Genomic DNA, 18,912 nt, shown 5'->3' with positions numbered 1-18,912 from the left:
TAACGCGCACACGGATGCGCATCAGCGTTGATGAAGTACTTCCTGCGAGACCCCGCCTGCTCATGGGTAACGTAGTTCCTGAGCTTGGCAGGCGCGATCGCGCTACGGAATCTGACAACGCTCACCCGGTACAACCCCTATGGTGGGAGAAAACCGAATGGCAGTGCCTCCCCGGGCTGGTACCACCACTGCCTCGAAAGGCCCTGTACCACCTGGGCCCTCGCACGCCCAAGTCCCAGCGTGACCGGGTATCTGGGACCGAGGAGGAGCCATTCTCGCGTGGCAGGGTGGCCTGGAAGAGAAGGAGCTAAGGGCCTGTGAGGGGACTCAGGCTTCTCTTGGTGGGAGGCGTGCGGAGTGGGGAGCTGCCTTGCTCTTCCCTTCCGGCACCCCTGACCTGGGCAAAGATGGGGTGGGCTACTCGCCAGCCTGCCGGCACGGCTCGGCAAGTGAGGCGGCGTATCCCTTGTTGCCAGGTGTCCGGTTCCAAACGGTCCCGTACAGCCGGGCAGAGGGGTTTGAAGACTCTGGCTGCGGTGGGGCTGCGTGCTCCCATCGCTCTGGGAGCCTACCCTTGCCTGCGGGGGCCCAAGTCCTTCTGATCGAGGCTTCCCCCATGTACAGTGTTAGGCCGGTAGCTGCCCCCAGCGCGCCGGATCAGGTCTTCTCGGAGTCGAGTTGCTTGGGAATGCAGCCCAAAGCGGGTGGTAAACTCCATCTAAGGCTAAATATGGCACAAGACCGATAGCCAACAAGTACCGTAAGGGAAAGTTGAAAGAACTTTGAATAAAGAGTTCAAGAAACTGTTGAGAGGTAAACGGGTGGGATCTGTGCTGTCAACACAGCGGGAAGGTGGGTGGCCCGGGAGTTCTGGCTCCCCTCCCCGCGGGACCGGTGCTGGGGCCTTACAGGGCACCAACAGAGTGCATTTCTTCTGTGGTGTTGCGCCACGACCATCTACAGGCCGGCTGGGAAGGCTTTGGGTTGGCAGGTGGCCCTCCGATCCGGCAGAGGGTGTTACAGCCCCCTGGCAGCAGCGGCGCCGTGTCCGCGGGGACAAGGGAGATTCAACTGCCTCCGCACCCTCCCTCGGGCACCCGCTCCCGGCTGCCCCTCGGGCGTGCCAGGGCTGGAAGAGGGGATGGGGGCCCCTGCTCCTGGCACGACGGTCGACTGGGGCGGCCTGTGCTCAGTGTGCCCTGACTGCGTTGTGCCTCCGGGCGGGGAGGCCCACGCCGGGTGCCAGGGGTCTGCGCCGATGTCACTTACACACCCGACACGTCTTGAAACATGGATCTAGGAGTCTAACACTTGCGCAAGTCGGAGGGCCGAGCAAAACCCTGTGGTGCAATGAAGGCATCCAGCGGCGGTCGCACCACCGGCCCGTCTCATCCGCTCCGTGAGGGAGGTGGACGATGGGACCCGAAAGATGGGGAACTATGCCTGGGCAGGGCGAAGCCAGAGAAAACTCTTGTGGAGGTCTATAGCGGTCCTGCCATGCAAATCGGTTGTCCGACCTGGATATAGGGGCGAAAGACTAATCTAGTAGCTAGTTCCCTCCGAAGTTTCCCTCAGGATAGCTGGCACTCGGAGCCCCCAGTTTTATCTGGTAATGCGAATGATTAGAGGTCTTGGGGGCGGAACGAACTCAAACCATTCTCAAACTTTAAATGAGTAGGATGCCTGGCTCGCTGGGGTGGAGCCGGGAATAGAATGCAAGTGCCTAGTGGGCCACTTTTGGTAAGCAGAACTGGCGCTGCGGGATGAAGCGAACGCCGGGTTAAGGCGCCCAATGCTGACGCTTATCAGCCCCAGAAAATGTGTTGGTTGATATAGACAGCAGGACGGTGGCCATGGGAGTGTGTAACAACTCACCTGTCAAATCAACTAGCCCTGAAAATGGATGGCGCTGGAGCGTCGGGCCCATCCCCAGCCGTCGCTGAGAGCAGTGGGGGCTAAGCCGCAATGAGTAGGAGGGCCGCTGCGTGTGCATGGAAGTCCAGGGCGAGGGCATGGGTGGAGCCACCGCAGATGCAGATCTTGGTGGTAGTAGCAAACATTCAAACGAGAACTTTGAAGGCCGAAGTGGAGAAGGGTTCCATGTGAGCAGCAGTTGAACATGAGTCAGTCGGTCCTAAGAGATGGGCGAGCGCCATTCGGAAGGGACGGGCAATGGCCTTCCTTGCCCTCGGCCGATCGTAAGGAAGTTGGGTTCCGATCCCCGAACCCTTCATGGCAGAGACGGGCACACTCGCGGCGTCCAGTGTGGTAACGCAAATGATCCCGGAGAAGCCGGCGAGAGCCCTAAACCGTAACGATACCATAGTGCCGTGGAGCCTTGGTTGGCCTGGGATAGCCGGACTCTTTCGGGGGGCCGGTGGTAGATCCACTCGCTTGGAGACCGGAGCACGGACGGAAGAGGGCCGCCTCCATTGCCCTTAGTGTACCATATGTTCGTGAGGTACCAGGTGTTAAATCATTCGTAGATAACCTGATTCTGGGTCAGGGTTTCGTGAGTAGCAGAGCAGCTACCTCGTTGCGATCGATTGAAAGTCATCCTCTGAGCCAAGCTTTTGTCTCTCTGTGCATGGGCGCCTGCAAACGCCCTCCTCCATCACACCCAGAGGTGGGTCCCTCTGCCATTGGTGTGAGGGACGCAGAGGGGGCAACGCAAGCCTGCGGGAGGCTGCATCCACCACGTGCCCTCCGGCAGGGAGGCCTCCTCCTCCCGTCCCTGCCCCACTGGGGTGCGGGGGTGGGGCCACCATCCCTTGTGGGTCAGCAGGGTGACCAGATGGCCTGGGCCAGCTGCCCCCCTTCCCACTGCTCCCACGCAACTTGAGTAGGAAGGCGAGCAGACCCGGGGAAGTAGCCACCCGAGCAAGGGCGACTGGGTCTGACTGTCTCAGGCCATCTGGGCGCTGGTTCGTCCCAGGTCATCTGGTCGCCTGGCTGCGCAACCAGATGGACCAGCAGGCTGGGTGACCAGATGGCCCTGCGGGCTGGGTGACCAGATGGACTTAAGGGCTGGGTGACCAGATGGCCGGCCTGCAGGTCTGCCTCCAACTTTTGTCCTGCCCTGGAGTTCTGTAAGCCCCCACTATGTGGGGGCTTAATAGTCGTGGAAAATGGTCTCCCAGGGCAGTCCGGCGAGGAGAGGACGTGGCCTGGACTTAACTCTCCTTGGTTCCTGCTCACTGGGCTCTGGGAAGGTGGAAGGCACACCTGCCCGAGTCAGCACCCTGACACCCAAGGGTCTGGATGTGGAGGATGATAGTCAGTAGCCAGGACAAGGCGGCTGCAGAGGTGGTAGGATTGCCTAGCTCTCCGCTGCCTCCGAGGCAAGGAGCGGCAGGAGGCCAGCCCTCCGGGGCAAGGAGCAGCAGGAGGCCAGCCCTGCATAAAAGGGGTGCAGAGCCAGAGCTGGAGCCCCTGAAGCGCTTGGAGAAGCTTTGAGCAGGGGACGCCTGGGCCCGGTCTGGGATGGCAGCAACTTGCGGATGTCCTGCACCACCCAGGGGGGGTCCACTGGGGGCCGGGGAAGCTCTCCCCTGCCTGGCTGGGTTAGGTAGCAAGCTCCGGGCCCGGGGCTGGAGCTCCGTCTGGCAGGCCCTGGATGCGGGAGCCCCCCGGTCCTGCAAGCCAGCAGAGGGTCCAGGTGCTGGGGACGGGGGTCCATTGGGGCCAAGGGAGGCTCTCCCCTGCCTGGCTGGGTTTGGAAGCTGGGACCGGGCCTTGGGGTTGAGGTCCAACCGGCGGGCCCCGGGGTTCGGTAGCCCCCATCCTGCAAGCCAGCCAAGGATCCAGACGCTGGGGACGATGGTCCCATCGGGGCCCGGGGAGGCTTTCCCCAGCCTCAGGAGAAAGAACTTGACAACAACACAATCCCACAAAGCACTTTCTTTAGCTCCCACAACACAGCCTGTCCTCACCTGGACACAGACACACCCTCTCGCTCAGACAGAGACACTGAGGGGCAGATTTACAAGAAAGTGACGCATCTGTAGAGATGAGTCACTTTTCCTGCGCCACCCTGAGAAACCTTTGCGCCACCATGGATGCGCCGTATTTACAATACGGTGCACTATGGCGCAAGGATTGACAGATGAATCTGAAATTCTGACGCATCTGTTGAAGTAAAAGTCACGCATTGCTGGAGTCGTGCTGCAAGCACGATGCAACTCCAGCAATGCATTTTGAGTCCTATTCCCTATACTCCTTACGCCTGCTTCAAGGAGGCGTAAGGTTTTGATGCAGTGATGTCCAAGAAGTGACGCAGTGAAATCTTGTAGATTTCACTGCATCACTTTTACAAGGCTATCCTGCGTGGGAACTCCCAGCCTGCATACATTATATCTGACGCAGGTATAATGTGACGCAGGGCTTTACAATGTGACGCATCTCCCTAGATGTGTCATGTTGTACATTGGCCAGAGTTTTTATGCCACCGCTGCGTCACCAAGGTGACGCAACGGCGGCTCAAAAGTGTCACCAGGGGCTTGTAAATCTGCCCCTGAATAACTTATGAATAGAATGGATAAACCTGTTCAGCAAATCACCCTTTGCCAAACGCCTTCTCCAAATCACAGACACGCTGAGCTACATGGAAAGAACAATACAATTCTACTTTCAAACCAGTGCTTCAAGTATCTGTGCAGGATCTCATCCAAAATCTACCCTGAGCAACAACAAAGATCCTCGCACGATTAGATGTTCCCATTCCTTATCAGAGAAAGACATTAATGATCTGATTTTATCCAAGTCCAGCTCAGAATCTCTCATCAGTCAACCTCGGTCTCTCGCTCTCTCTTCCTTTCTTTCTCTCTCCCTCGCTCTCTCTGTCCCTCTCTCTCCTTCTCTCTCTCTTTCTTCCTCTCTCTCTCTCTCTCTCTCTTTCTTCCTCTCTTTCTCTCTCTCTGAGATATCCAATTCACCATGAACAGAGATCATCATACACTATAATATAGTTATTTGTACAGCGCTCATTACCACTAACAAGAGTGTTGAGGCGCTTTACATATGAGGAACACACTACTCCATGGGAACCCAGAGTTAGTGGTTTAGTCAAGAGTATGTTGGCAGTAGAATCATGCTTGGATTCAGTGTCATGCAGTTAGTAAACTTCGCATGCTGTTTGCTGTTCAGGCTTCCCTGTTAATAAAGGAATGTAAATCATGAAAGCATTGGGAGAGATTATGATGGTTATGTGTTCAGTGAGTTGGCATAAGTAGCTTATGTCTGCCCAAGACTACATGGATTAGCCTTTGTAAGGAGTATACAGTTCATGCTTATTGATAGTTAATCTTCTAGCTTGCAGGATTAAGCAAGATTACTTAGTATGGGTCCTGCATTTTTTCTTTTGTCCCTTCAAGGGCAAAATAGCTGGTGTCACTGTTCACCTGGATTGCTGCCGATGATTCTCAATGGATGAAGACAATGTTCTGATACATAGTTTGGAAATGGCCCGAGTAAAAGCTTGTGCATATCATGGTGTTAGTTTTCTAATGAGGAGTGGCCTTAAAATATTCAGGTAGGGAAGAGTCACGACCTTTGTATTCTTCAGAATTTTAGATGATTCTCTTAGAGTTAAATCTTTGCTGTGAACTACTTCCTGTCAGGTGGCACACAGGACAGTGAAAAATATGCCAGTTTCCCACACTCACACACAGCCTCAGTCACTAGAGAACTAGCACAATCAGGCACACTTCCGGGTCAACAGGGTAAGCAGGCATTTCAACCCTACCTTTTCCAGCACTAGCGGTTGCTAACCCTTTGCGTGCTTCAGACGGCCCCCGGCCGTCCGACGTCACGGTGGACGCGTGCGGAGCCCGGGCGGGGGCCGTCTAAATCCCGTCCTCTCATTAATTCGCCCACACCGCGGGGGAATGTGCGCAGAGCGCAAGGCGTTAACTCTTTGCAATTGTCTCCAGTTTGCACTCTGCTTGTTTCATCCCTACACCTTTGTTGTTTTCTACCTTGTTTGGTTTCCTTCAGTCCTCCAGTTCCCTTACCTACTGCATGCGGTGTCCTGCCTTGTTACCTTTGGTCAGCTTGTCTCCTTGTCCAGGCCTTCTCTGTCCTGGTGTAGCATAGACATGCCATCTTTGACTCTTGTGCAGGATCTGATGTACCCATGGGTCTAGATAGAGCTTTCACTCTGCTTGCACTGGATATGTCCTGCACTTTGATACACTTAGGTCTAATTCCTGTTCCATTGTGTCAACCCCTAAAGCATTTATGTCCTCACATAGGTAGGTGGAGACATTGCCATTCAAAGGTTGGCCCTGAGGAATGTATGACGATACTACGCGATCATGTTGATCGCGGTATCTTACAACGTGGATTTTACAACGCAAGTTGTTTCAATGACTTGCGTTGGCCGGCGCTGGACTTAGGGATATTACAATTTACTATTTCAACACCGGTCTACGTACAGTAGGGAAGGTGTTGGATAGCAAATCGTACTGTTCCTTAGCTTACAGCTCCCTACAGCACAAGTCGTTGAAACCACTTGCGTTGTAAAACCCGAGTTGTAAACCTACCGCGGTGAAACTCCCGCGTAGTAAAGGTCGTCTCCCGCCCTGAGATTATGTGAAATCCTTTCTGGGTTTTCAGAACACCAGCCAGCAGGGGTTTGTCTCTCTGTCTCTTCTCCTTATTTCTTTTTTCTCCTTAGAGTATTTGTTAACATCCTTGCCACAGGATTGTCTTTCTCCTTCATAATTCCGAGTTTCTCTGTTTGTGGGAGTTTGCAAGACCCAAATAAAATGAAGTCTGAGGTCAATAACCTGCAGGCACGCACAATCCATAAGTTACAAGATGATCTTGAAGTCGTTCTGCAAAAGCATGCAACTATCGAAACAAGCATTTGCAATGCAATCGGTCTCGCCTTTGGGACATTATATGTATTTAGCTATGCAGCATATTAGCCTGGGTGCTGAAACATCTACTGTTCCTTAACATGGAGGGAAAGTAAGCACCAAACTGCATGACACACCAGGTATGGGAGCACATGGAGAGAAATATTGCCTTTCAGCTTGAAATGGTATATTCCAACGCTCTGCTTTTAATATAAAATCAATTTCATTACCTTGAACATTTCAAAAAAGCTCTCCAGCGGAGGGAGACGAAAGACAAAGGCACTCATCTATTTATCCATCGCTAGCTTAGGCTGAGTGCAGACCAGAAATGTTCAATGGCTCTGACAAGAGCCATACACTGGGTTTGAGGAGGAGACATCCAACAAGTAAACATTCTTTTTAGGAGCAGAGGGCGCAGCATTTATACACAGAGGGGGGGGGGGGCACACGAGCTACCTCGCGCGAACAGGAGCCCGCACACGAGCTACCTCGCGCGAACAGGAGCCCGCACACGAGCTACCTCGCGCGAACAGGAGCCCGCACACGAGCTACCTCGCGCGAACAGGAGCCCGCACACGAGCTACCTCGCGCGAACAGGAGCCCGCACACGAGCTACCTCGCGCGAACAGGAGCCCGCACACAAGCTACCTCGCGAAGGAGGCAGAGTAGTCACACGAGCTACGCCACAGAGAAGCAGGTCACAAGCTACCTCGCACACAGAGGCTGTGAAGCAAGTACACAAGCAACCTTGCGGGAATATAAGCTCCACTTAGGATGGTGTCTCAGACCCAAAAGACAACTAGTTTGGCCATTCAGGACCGATTTCAAACAAGCTAAAAGTGAAATAAAGCACACCACACTGTGAATGATTAAAAGGAAGCAGGGTAGGAGTGGGGATACTTGCTTTATCAGGTAAAAATCAGACACTCGAGATCTAATCTTGACTGCTGAAGTTATGTGTCGACTAAAAACATATTCGAAAGTTTCATATTTTGCCTCCACAAATCCGCCATCACAACTAAAATACCATTTGCAGGTTCTGGGAGAATGGTTCCGAGCATCCGATTTTTTTATTGCTTCTAAGAGGTAAAAACTAAAACACAAAGATCGCCTCTATGCGTTTATTTTTAAAAGAAGAAAGACCAGACAGTACATCATTTAATATGTAATTCACTATGCTGTAAATCATCACTTTCCATCACTGTGCTTGCATATAGACATCACGGAAAGTTGTAAAATAAAAAAAATAAAAAGATAACATGCCAAATGAACACGGGTGCTCCCCGCACGCCACATACGCCTGAAGCGTACCCCTTCGCACCAACCTGCAGCGTCCTGGAAAGTACGGCGCGCACGCCGCCTACTTCCTTTGGGCGGGACTTCCGTCTTCGGGAATCCCGCGCACGCGCCCACGGAGTGCCTGAGAGCGGGGCTCCCATGCCCGAGGGAGAGCCCCGGCTACAGAAGTTCCGAATGGCGGTAAGTGGGGCTTAGTTGTAGGGGGCAGGGGGGTGCGCTTGTGTGTGTGTATATGTGCGATGGCGGCGGCGGGGGGATGGGGGTCTCTGTATGTGTGCGTGCGTGTGTGTAGGTGCGCTGGTGTGTGTGTGGGGGGGGGTCTCTGTGTGTGTGTGTGTAGGTGCGCTAGTGTGTGTGTGTGTAGGTGCGGCGGCGAGGGGGGGTGCGTGTGTGTATGCAGTGTGTGTTTGCCTGTGTATGCGTGTGGCTGTGTATGTGCGCATGCGTGACTGTAACTGTGTGAGTGCAGGAGAGGGGCACGGCGCTGTGCGCGCCCACGAGCTACAATCTCCGGTAGGAGAAGCGCGTGACAGTCTGCTGTCCACATTCCCCCAAAAGTGATAACATAAGTTGTCTCGCAGACAGCAAAAGCTTCGCTTTTGCCTAGGCGAGACCTAAAAACAGTACATCCCGGGGAGGAGGACTGCATGCCGCTACTTCTCCCAATAACTCCCCGGATACTGGAGGGAGTAGTCTACTAACAAGTTAGTTTGGAGCCGCACCTTATGTGTCCACACATTTAATGCAATCTGAAAAATTCACTGGCGATCCATATGGCTTCCAAGCGTTTATGGCTCATTGTAATTTGCTATTTATTGCAAAGCCTCAGGAATTTGTAACTGATCAGTTTAAGTTAACTTTTATGTTTTCTTTCTTAAGCAAAGACGCTTAACTCCCTCTGTTGTAAGCTTTGGAATATTTGTGCAGCTCTTTATGGCTATTGTCAGAAAAAGACAAACGAAGGCCACCGCGTGTGCGTCCTAATGAATTGTGTGGAACAATGAGCACAGTGGATACAAATAGCCGAGTTTTCATATAATAACACACTGTAAACCTTATTATTATACTCTGTTTTTTGTTCCTCTGGGTTCCACTCTCACACTTGGCCCCAATGTTTTCCCCTTCTCAAGTTCCATCAGTACATACTCTCATACAGGAGATAAACAGTGTTGGAAATGACCATATTTTACGTGGTATTCCCCCAGATTTATTTGCCTTCTTTAACGACACCCATTTTTGTTGACAGGACTCTGCACATTCTACTCCTGTTTACTAGTGGTCAATTGCATCTGCTCTCCCTTTCAGGCATGGTAAAATTGGCATAAACCTAATTGGCATATTTAATGTACTTATAATTCCCTAGCATACAGCACTACATGTACCCAGGGCCTGTAAATTAAATGCTACCAATGGGCTGCATCACTCTTGTGTCACCCACTAAAATTGAATTGTAAAACATGTCTCCAGACAAGCCCTTGCAACATGTGTGTGCAGTTTTAAACTAACATTTAAACATTTTGCCAGTACTAAGCCTCCATGTTTAGTAGGTACAGATCACCTATTAGCCAGGATCTAAATGCCCATAGGGCAGGGTGCATAGTATTTAAAAAGTAGGATATGTATATTAATAGATGTTTCTTGTCCAGGCAGTGAAAAAACTAAAACTCTGTGGCAAGGCTGGCCCTCCCACAGAAAAGCACTTGGTTACTCTATAACAACTTTTAGTGCTTAATTTCAGTTTGGGAGGTGCCTGAAAGCTGAGGCAAGGGCTCCTGGTAGGTCGCTCACCCTCCGCACAGCTCTGCCTGTGTGCCCCTGCCCCAGCTGCCGAGGACTCACTCATAAGTGTGCTCATCCTCCGTTTTTGTGCCCCTTTTTTTGCTTCTGTGCCACTGCTTCCCCCTCTTTTGTACCCCGTTTTGCTTTCTGTGCCACTGTTTTCCCCTCTTTTGTGCCCCGTTTTTGCCTTCTGTGCCACTGTTTCCCCCCTCTTTTGTGCCCCGTTTTGCTTTCTGTGCCACTGTTTTCCCCCTCTTTTGTGCCCCGTTTTTGCCTTTTGTGCCACTGTTTTCCCCCTTTTTGTGCCCCGTTTTTGCCTTCTGTGCCACTGTTTTCCCCCTCTTTTGTGGCCTGTTTTTGCCTTCTGTGCCACTGTTTCCCCCCTCTTTTGTGCCCTGTTTTTGCCTTCTGTGCCACTGTTTTCCCCCTCTTTTGTGCCCCTTTTCGCTTCTGTGCCACTTATTTCCCCTGCCGCTGTGCCCCCCGCAGCCCTGCCCCCCCTGACTGCCCACTGCCCATTTTCTGCTCCCACCTCCCGCCTGCCAGCTGCTCCTCCCTCCCACCTCCCAGCTGCTCCTCCCTCCCACCTCCCCATATATGCTGGATTCTGCGCGGTGAGAAGAGTGACCCCTGACCCTCCTGGTAGGCCGCTCCCCCTCCGCACAGCTTCGCATGTGTGCCCCTGCCCCAGCTGCCGCTGCTGAGGACTCGCTTATAAGTGTGCTCATCTTTCGTTTTTGTGACCCGTTTTTTGCTTCTGTGCCTGTTTCCCCCTCATTTGTGCCCCGTTTTGCTTTCTTTGCCACTGTTTTTGTCACGATGCAGCCTCCACAGGATCAGAGTGATGCTCAAAGGGGTCCACCTCCTGATTCCCCGAAACTCTGAATGAATGAATATACACAGAGCCTCTAGGTAATCAAGCGAGGGAAAGGTAAGGGAAGGGACTGGAACGGAAGGGACCACTGAAACGTGAAAAGAATACGGTTATAGCAAACATCTCTAACTACTCTCATTCAATTCTCGCTAGTAGAACACCTACCCCAGATACCTCTCTGGATATGAACCCTTCTCTATGTTGTAGGTTGTAGATACTTCTCTACTCACCAAAACGTCGCAATCTGGAATGGATAGACACAGTTATATTCCTAGCATTCAATCTCTGGATGTTCATAAATCAAACCTATAATGTATCATACATACCAGTCCAACTTCCCAGAAACACTTATAGAAAACCCCCTCTCCAGAAACCAGGTGTGTAGAAGAATAAGGACCAATCCAAAAACAATAAGCCAAAGTCTCGAACAAAGCAAGAAATCAGGCAGACCAAAAGGTTCTGATTATTTCCAGCAAAGTGTCTATGAAAAGGAAATCCACGGCAATCAAGTTCAGCAAGGCTTTCAATATTACACAACAACTCTGTAACTCCGTAGGCTTGCCAGCTTAGAGCGAAAGAAACAGAAGGACTACTTATCTCGCCAGCAGTAGCAGTTTCAGCGTCTCAACCGAGAACGCCCAAAAGTTAGTTGCTGCAGAACCTGCAACTCTTTTAAGTTCTTCCTCGAACTCGGAGTGAGGCAGCCGCCCACCCCGATGCCAGGATAGCGTTTCAGCCGAAAACGCTAGAAAGACAGATTCCGCCGCCGCCGCGGACGGAAATGCAGGCAAGTTCTTCACCAGCCTCGGAGAGTGGCAGCCTGCCCTCTCCGTGAAGCACAAACCACGTCTCAGCCGAGACCGTGCTAAGGACTGCACCGCAGCAGCCGCCGACGGTGCAGAACGAGTTCTTCTCAGGACTCGGAGCAAGCAGCCGCCCACTCCGTGTAAACAAAGCAAACACAGCGTCTCAGCCGAGACCAGGGGAACCAAACACACCAGTACCAAATTCCATTTCCAGTGTGAAAATCACGTACGACGTGCGGCAGTATTGCAAGAGCCTATATGTCTTAGGCCCCTCCTTTCTGCAGATCCTTCTGGGAGCTGTAGTTTGCAGGCGCATCCTTGCAAACCGTGACAGTATGTCCTCCTCCCAAGCGCCTTCTAGCCCCAGGCTTATCCGGATAGCGAGCATAAAAGCAACGCACCGCACGGGGTGCATGAACCCCCGAGCACGGCTCCCAAGAATCATCCTCCGCCGTGTAGCCCTTCCACGACACCAGGAACCAAAGCTGACCCCGCCGATAGCGGGAATCAAGAATCCTGCTCACTTCATACTCCAGCTGGCCGTCCCTCATCACAGGAGGCACACCCCTGCAACGAGCAGATTTCGCCGGCTTCAAAAGACTACAATGGACCACTGGATGAATTCGCAAAGAGGCAGGAAGTTTCAGTTTATAAGCCACTGGATTGATCTGGCACACTACCTCATAGGGTCCAATGAACCGGGGATGAAAGACACTATGAAAACGAAACCGAATGTTCCTGGTGGAGAGACAGACCTTATCGCCCACCTGATACAAAGGACCCTCCTGCCGGTGTTTATCCTCCCATTTTTTGTAGGACGATTTGGCCTTTTCTAAATGAGCATGCACCCTGCGGTGAATCTTCAGAAGAGCCTTCATCTGGCCAGACACTGATGGATGATTCGTCACCTCACTAGGAATTGACACCGGCAAGGTGTTAGCATGATAACCAGTGTTGGCCTTGAACGACGACTCCCCGGTCGAACTGTGCCAAGCGTTGTTATACGACAGTTCCGCCAACCATAACAAAGACACCCATGAATCCGCCGCTTCTTTCGCATAACATCGGAGATATTTTTTAAGGGTCTGATTAAGTCTCTCCGTTTGTCCATCAGACTGTGGATGGAAACTGATGGACAAAGCATCCTTAATGTGTAAAGCCTTACACCACATGTGCCAGAATCTAGCAACGAACTGGGGCCCTCTATCAGACACAATGACTTTCGGAGTGCCATGTAAACGTACCACATGAGTCAATAACAGTTGCGCCGTTTGCGCCGCCGTAGGCAGATTCCTGCATGGTATGAAGTGGCCCATTTTGGTGAAACTATCTACCACTACCAGGATAGCATCGCTACCTTTATCCAAAGGCAACCCCAAAACAAAATCCACACTAATCACCTGCCATGGTCTTGAAGGAGTAGGAAGAGGCATCAACATCCCTTTGCTCTTGGCTTGTTCGCTCTTTGCCCTTGCACATGTCTCACATTGATCAATCCAAGATTTCACATCCTTAGCCATCCCTTCCCACCAAAACTGTCTTTGCATAGCATGAATTGTTTTTTGATGTCCCGGATGACCAGCCACCATAGCGTTATGACACCAATTGAATGCCAACAACCTCAGTGCAAGGGTAGGAAGATACAGCCTATTCTTATACAAAGAGATTCCATGTTGTAATGGCCGATGCATGTCTGTCTTGGCCCACTCCTTCCATCATATGAGTGAACGGTTACTAGAAACCTCCTCCAGAAATCTATCAGCTGTGATAGCACATACAACATTGTCAGGGGACAATATGGGCCTTGGTTCTTCCGACAAATGGATTGCTGAGTCTGCTTGTCTAGAAAGGGAATCGGCTTTCCGATTCTCTGTCCCGGGACGAAAGGTAATTACAAACTCATACTCCGCAAAAAAGAGCATCCAACGCATTTGCCTTTGGGACAAATGCCGGGCCGTTTTCATAAACTGCAAGTTTTGGTGATCTGAGTACACTGTTACAGGATGCTTTCCTCCCCAAAGATAATGCCTCCACTCCTGAAAGGCCTTTTCACAGCCAAAAGTTCTTTTTCTGCCACCGTGTAGTGTACCTCGGCTGCGTTGAGTTTTTTGGACAGAAAGGCCACTGGATGGAGCTGTCCCGTTTGTTTGTCCCTTTGAGACAGCACTGCCCCAATTGCTATATCCGAAGCGTCAGCTTCCACTATAAAAGGCACGTCCATTTGAGGATGTCTTAGAATGGGTGCTGTGCAAAACGCCTCCTTCAACTGAGTGAACGCCTCCATGGCTTCTGAAGTCCAACAAAAAGGCGCCCCCTTTCTCAACAACCTGGTTACTGGAGCGATCAACTGAGAGAAATGAGCAATGAATCTCCTATAATAATTTGAGAATCCAAGAAAACACTGAACGTCTCTCACATTCTTGGGAATGGGCCACTCACGCACTGCTAACACCTTTCGCTCTGCCATGCTAAACCCGTTTGGTGTTAGAATTACACCCAAAAATTCCACTTCCGTGACATTAAACTCACACTTACTGAGTTTGCAGTATAAGCTGTTTTCCTGTAGCCTTTTGAGAATCAAAAGAACCTGGCTAACATGTTGAGCAGGAGACGAGGAGTAAATCAAGATGTCATCGATGTAGATAACAACGAATCGATCAATGTACTCCTTCATGATGTCATTTAAGAAATACTGGAATGCCGCCGGGGCGTTGCACAACCCGAACGGCATTACCAAGTACTCAAACAAACCAAAACGGGTTTTAAAAGCCGTTTTCCACTCATCTCCCGCCCGTATACGGACCAAATGGTAGGCCCCACGGAGGTCCAAACGAGTGTAGATGGTCGCCTCTCTCACCTGGTCCAACAGGACGGGGATGAGCGGAAGCGGGTATCTGTTTCTCACAGTAACTTTGTTCAATTGTCGAAAGTCAATACACGTGCGCAGCTCCCCATTAGCTTTCGATATAAAGAAAAGAGGAGAAGCTGCAGGTGAACGTGAAGGGCGTATGAATCCAATGGAACAGAAATGATCTAAATAGGTCTTCAAATGGGTGGTTTCTGACTCAGACAAAGCATAAACTCTACACGAAGGCACCACTGCCCCCTCCACTAGGTCAATCCGACAATCATAGTCTCGGTGAGGCGGAAGGATCTCCGCTTTCACCTCACAAACCACATCTTTGTACCCCGCGTATTCTCTTGGCAAGACCACTTCTTTTTCAGCTGCGGTAGCGATGCGATAAGCATGAGCCAAGGACAACACATGTGAGTCCTGTGCTTTCAAACAGTGTTTTATGCAAGTATCTGAATTAAACTGTAAGGGTTTCTTCTTCCAAGCCATACAAGGATTGTGTTGCCACAACCACGGCATCCCCAGGATAACCTCATATTGAGGGGCCTCAATAATATTTAGCACGATGACTTCCACGTGGTTCATTGATTCTCCCGGCACTGACAATTCCAATGCCTCAGTATGCTCAACTACAGGCCCAGATCTAAGCGGGGTCCCATCCACAGCCAATACTGTTTCAGGCTGAAGGGTTGGAACCTTTCTCAAACCCAACCGCGTCACCAACCCGAGATCTATAAAATTACCCGTTGCCCCCGAGTCAATCATAGAACACACCGGGCTTTTGTGTGTACCTTTACCTAGGAACATGGATAGCACTATGTGAGATTCCGCATTAGTACATGAAGCAACCTCCAATGATGGAATCTTCCACTCCTGTCTAGGGGTGCATTCTTTCTCATTCTTTTACTGTTGCCCTGTGCTTCATGATTCGGCTCCGCTGTCATGGCCGCCACTTGTTTACCAGAATAGAAGGGATTTCTCTTTTTTGGCTTAAGCGTGCAATCCTTAACGTAGTGCCCCTTCTTTCCACAGTACATACAGAGACCCTGTGCACGTCTAGTCTCTCGTTCTGTTTTGGACAAAGGAGGGCGAATAGCCCCGATATCCATGGGTTCAGAACTACTGTCTTTGGTACTGTCTTGACTGGCCTGAGCCATTCCACCCCCTGTTCTGTCACCTCTCTTACCTTCCCCTCCGCGTTCGGACATACGATGGTCTAATCTCAAAGTGAGATTAATAAGGTCCGTACAGGTCGTAGGCTGAGGGTCTATTTGAGCCAGAACATCCTTGATGTCCTCGTTCAATCCCTGATAATATAGGGCCATTCTTTTTTCTTCTGGCCATGCCGTTTCGACTACAAGCCTATTAAAGGTAGTCATGTAAGACACCAAGTCCTTTCTTCCCTGTCGTAACCCCAGGAGTTCACGATACCCAATGACAATCTCTGTGTTTCCAACTCTGTATTTTGGAATTAAAGTCAATATCTTCTATGAGCTTCAATATTATTTGATAGCCTGCTATAGCTTGGATTACATTCAATGTAATTAGTTGATAACTTAATATCATACATGTTCTAATAACAACATATATCATATTCAAGACAGCTGAAACAATGCAAATGCAATATTCTTAATTGTAATGAATGACTGCTTGCATGATAAACAAATAGCAAATTAAGAGTTTGTAATCATAATGGATAACTGCTTTTGTAACTGATGGCGGGCAAAATAAGAGTTCGGAATCTGTACTAAAAGAGAGTTACAGCAAGAAATGAGGAGAATAAGAAGAAAAAGAAAGGATGTAGAACTAAAAGGAAGTCAATATAGATTTTATGATGAAATGAAGTACCTAGGAAATTATAAATGAAAAAATGATGAAGAGTTCAGGGTTTTGATTTGATATCATCTGATAAGATTCATATTTTATTGTGATGGTTAACATCACCATCAGTGGGGGAATTGGAGCAGCACAATTTAGACTCCACCCTTACAAGTCACAGAAATGCAATTATACGTGCATTTGACATTACATTCACTGAGTGCCTTAACTTTATTAACGTGTGTGAAATAATTAAACGCATTACTGAAATGAATTCACTGTAGAAACTAGAAATGTATATATGTGTGCACTAATGTTCAGTTTAAACATGAAGATGTGTATTTCTTATTCACGATTTACATTTACACTTCAAGATATATTTGCATATGTAAACATGTATTCTTTTGCTCATGATGCACTTATTTCATAGTTATACACATGCATATATAACCATGTATTCGAGTTTATATTAATAGCCAGTCTAACAACAAAATGCTTTTCAGTTGAGGCCTCTGATTTTGCTTCACCAGCATATTTTCCCTTTTCTTTGCAGGTTCACTATCATGATTTACGTTAGCTAGAGAAAGGTTTCTTGTCTATATTAGACGGCTGATAGAGAGGCCTGGGAGAAACTTGGCAGTGAATGTGGTGAAACAGTAGTTGTAAGAGGCCTTCTGTTCATCATGTACCAGGATGGCAAGTTGTTTAAGGTTGAGAACCGAAGTTTTAGTTTGATGCAATGTGAACCTGAAGCCATGTTGCAAATTTACTTAAGTGGTGTTCTGATTGGTCCCTGGTGGTGTGAAGGAGGTAAGAAAGCTTCTTTAAATTGGTGTTCTCACAGCTGAAGGTAGACCAAAGCAGAATACTTTTAGATGTAGGGAGAAACAGGCCTCTCTGCTTGTCCGATTTTTATAAGTGTGAAGCTTTATGCTAAACACTGATTTCCTTTTGTTTTCTGACTTTTTCTGAAGTCTGACCATGCTGACACCTTCTTCTTCGGTGCTCGCATTTTGGAGACCCTTGATAGATGCTCCTATATTTGACCCATGTTTAAGCGAGAGAAGGGAAGTTTATTTATGAAACCCCTGTTTTCTTTAACCTGTGTTTATACAATTGTGATTATCGTAACTCGATATATAATTCTATTGCGCCTTAACCTACTGAGATATTTAAGCTTACGTATTTTATTGCTGCATTTACTGAACTTATTCTTGGGGTGCAAATATACTAGATTGAGTTAGTAATCCAAATAAAACCCTTTAACTATATTCCGTGATTCGTGGTTCTTTTTGGGGAGTAACATTGGCTTCACAAGTTAGAAATGATGTTTCCTCTCTTTCAATGCTTCACAGCTATCATAGGTCCACATGACCAATGGAGAAATATCTTTGACAACTTGACTAAGGGCCATATGTATCATCAACCTGATTTGCGATTCTCAAATACCGATTTTTAAGAAATCGGTATTTGAGAATCGCAAATAGAAATGTATGTACAAAATCACATTTTTCTTGCGATTTCCTAAAATTCCTTAATTGCGATTAGCAAATTGCAAATCGCAATTAAGGAATACTTTCCCATTCATTTCTATGGGCCAGGAAGCCAATAGGAATGAATGGGAAGTTATTCTCAATTTGCGATTCGCAATTTGCTAATCGCAAATTGAGAATAATTTTAAGGGGCAGGGGTGTCCAAAGGACACCCTGTTGCACCCCTGAAATATGCATGGGTGCACATGTGGCGCACGTATGTGCGTCACATGGCACTTTGAAAATTGCAAAAATATGCATTTTTCAAGGAATTCGCAACTTACCACCAACTAGAAGTTGGTGGTACTTTGCGATTCCTTAAGAATATTTTGCCAATTTTTTTTGCTTCATACATTGCATTTACGGAATCGCAACATTTGCGATTCCTTAAATGCAATTGCAAAATAAGGAATCGCAAATTTTGCGATTCCTTGTTTTGCACCAGATTTTGCTTTATACATACCATTTAGCAAATTCGCATTCGCAAAGGCCGAAATCCTGCGAATTTCGGCCTTTGCGAATGCGAATTTGCTTGATACATATGGCCCTAAGAGGTTACGTTTTAGGGCCCAGTGCTCCATCACGTCCGTGCAGCACTTTCCATTAATCTTTTTAGATCTTTGGCTTAGACATAAGCAGGTAGGAAAAATTAGCTCAGTACATGTCTTGCGAGGTTTCTTCTAACAACTGAAACATTGCACAACACATTGTGTATCGCTTCTATGTTTTTTGGGCATCTTAACCAAATCCAAATAAATTGTTTAGCAACAGTTAAATAAGATCCAGTTCGTATTTTCAGAACTGTAGTCTCAAACATAACAAAATACACTTTGGGAATGGTTTAAAACCAATCTGATATATTTCTGAGTTTCTTTTATTACGATAATATTTATTCATAAATACAACTTTTATAACTAAGTATTTGATGGCAGAATATAGTGTGTTATCAGCAAGTACCAGCTTGATATCAATTGGTCCAAATTACAGTGATTAATCCCATGATTCAGCAATTGACGAACCCCAGCTGAAACTAATGGTCTTGTAATAGCACTCAGCCCACCCTATACAACCTACCAAATGCTGAGTGCTT

At 48.7% G+C, this 18,912-nt stretch overlaps 1 pseudogene; it reads left to right on the top strand.

Moving 5' to 3' along the window:
• Positions 1 to 480: 480 nt before the first annotated feature.
• LOC144786489 (28S ribosomal RNA) lies at positions 481 to 2,577 on the top strand (annotated as a pseudogene).
• Positions 2,578 to 18,912: the final 16,335 nt, after the last annotated feature.

Source organism: Lissotriton helveticus, chromosome 10 (assembly GCF_964261635.1).
Source record: "Lissotriton helveticus chromosome 10, aLisHel1.1, whole genome shotgun sequence".
Classification (NCBI taxonomy): Eukaryota; Metazoa; Chordata; class Amphibia; order Caudata; family Salamandridae; genus Lissotriton; species Lissotriton helveticus.
The sequence above is the reverse complement of the archived record's forward strand: the minus strand, read 5'-3'. Positions and strand labels throughout refer to the sequence as shown.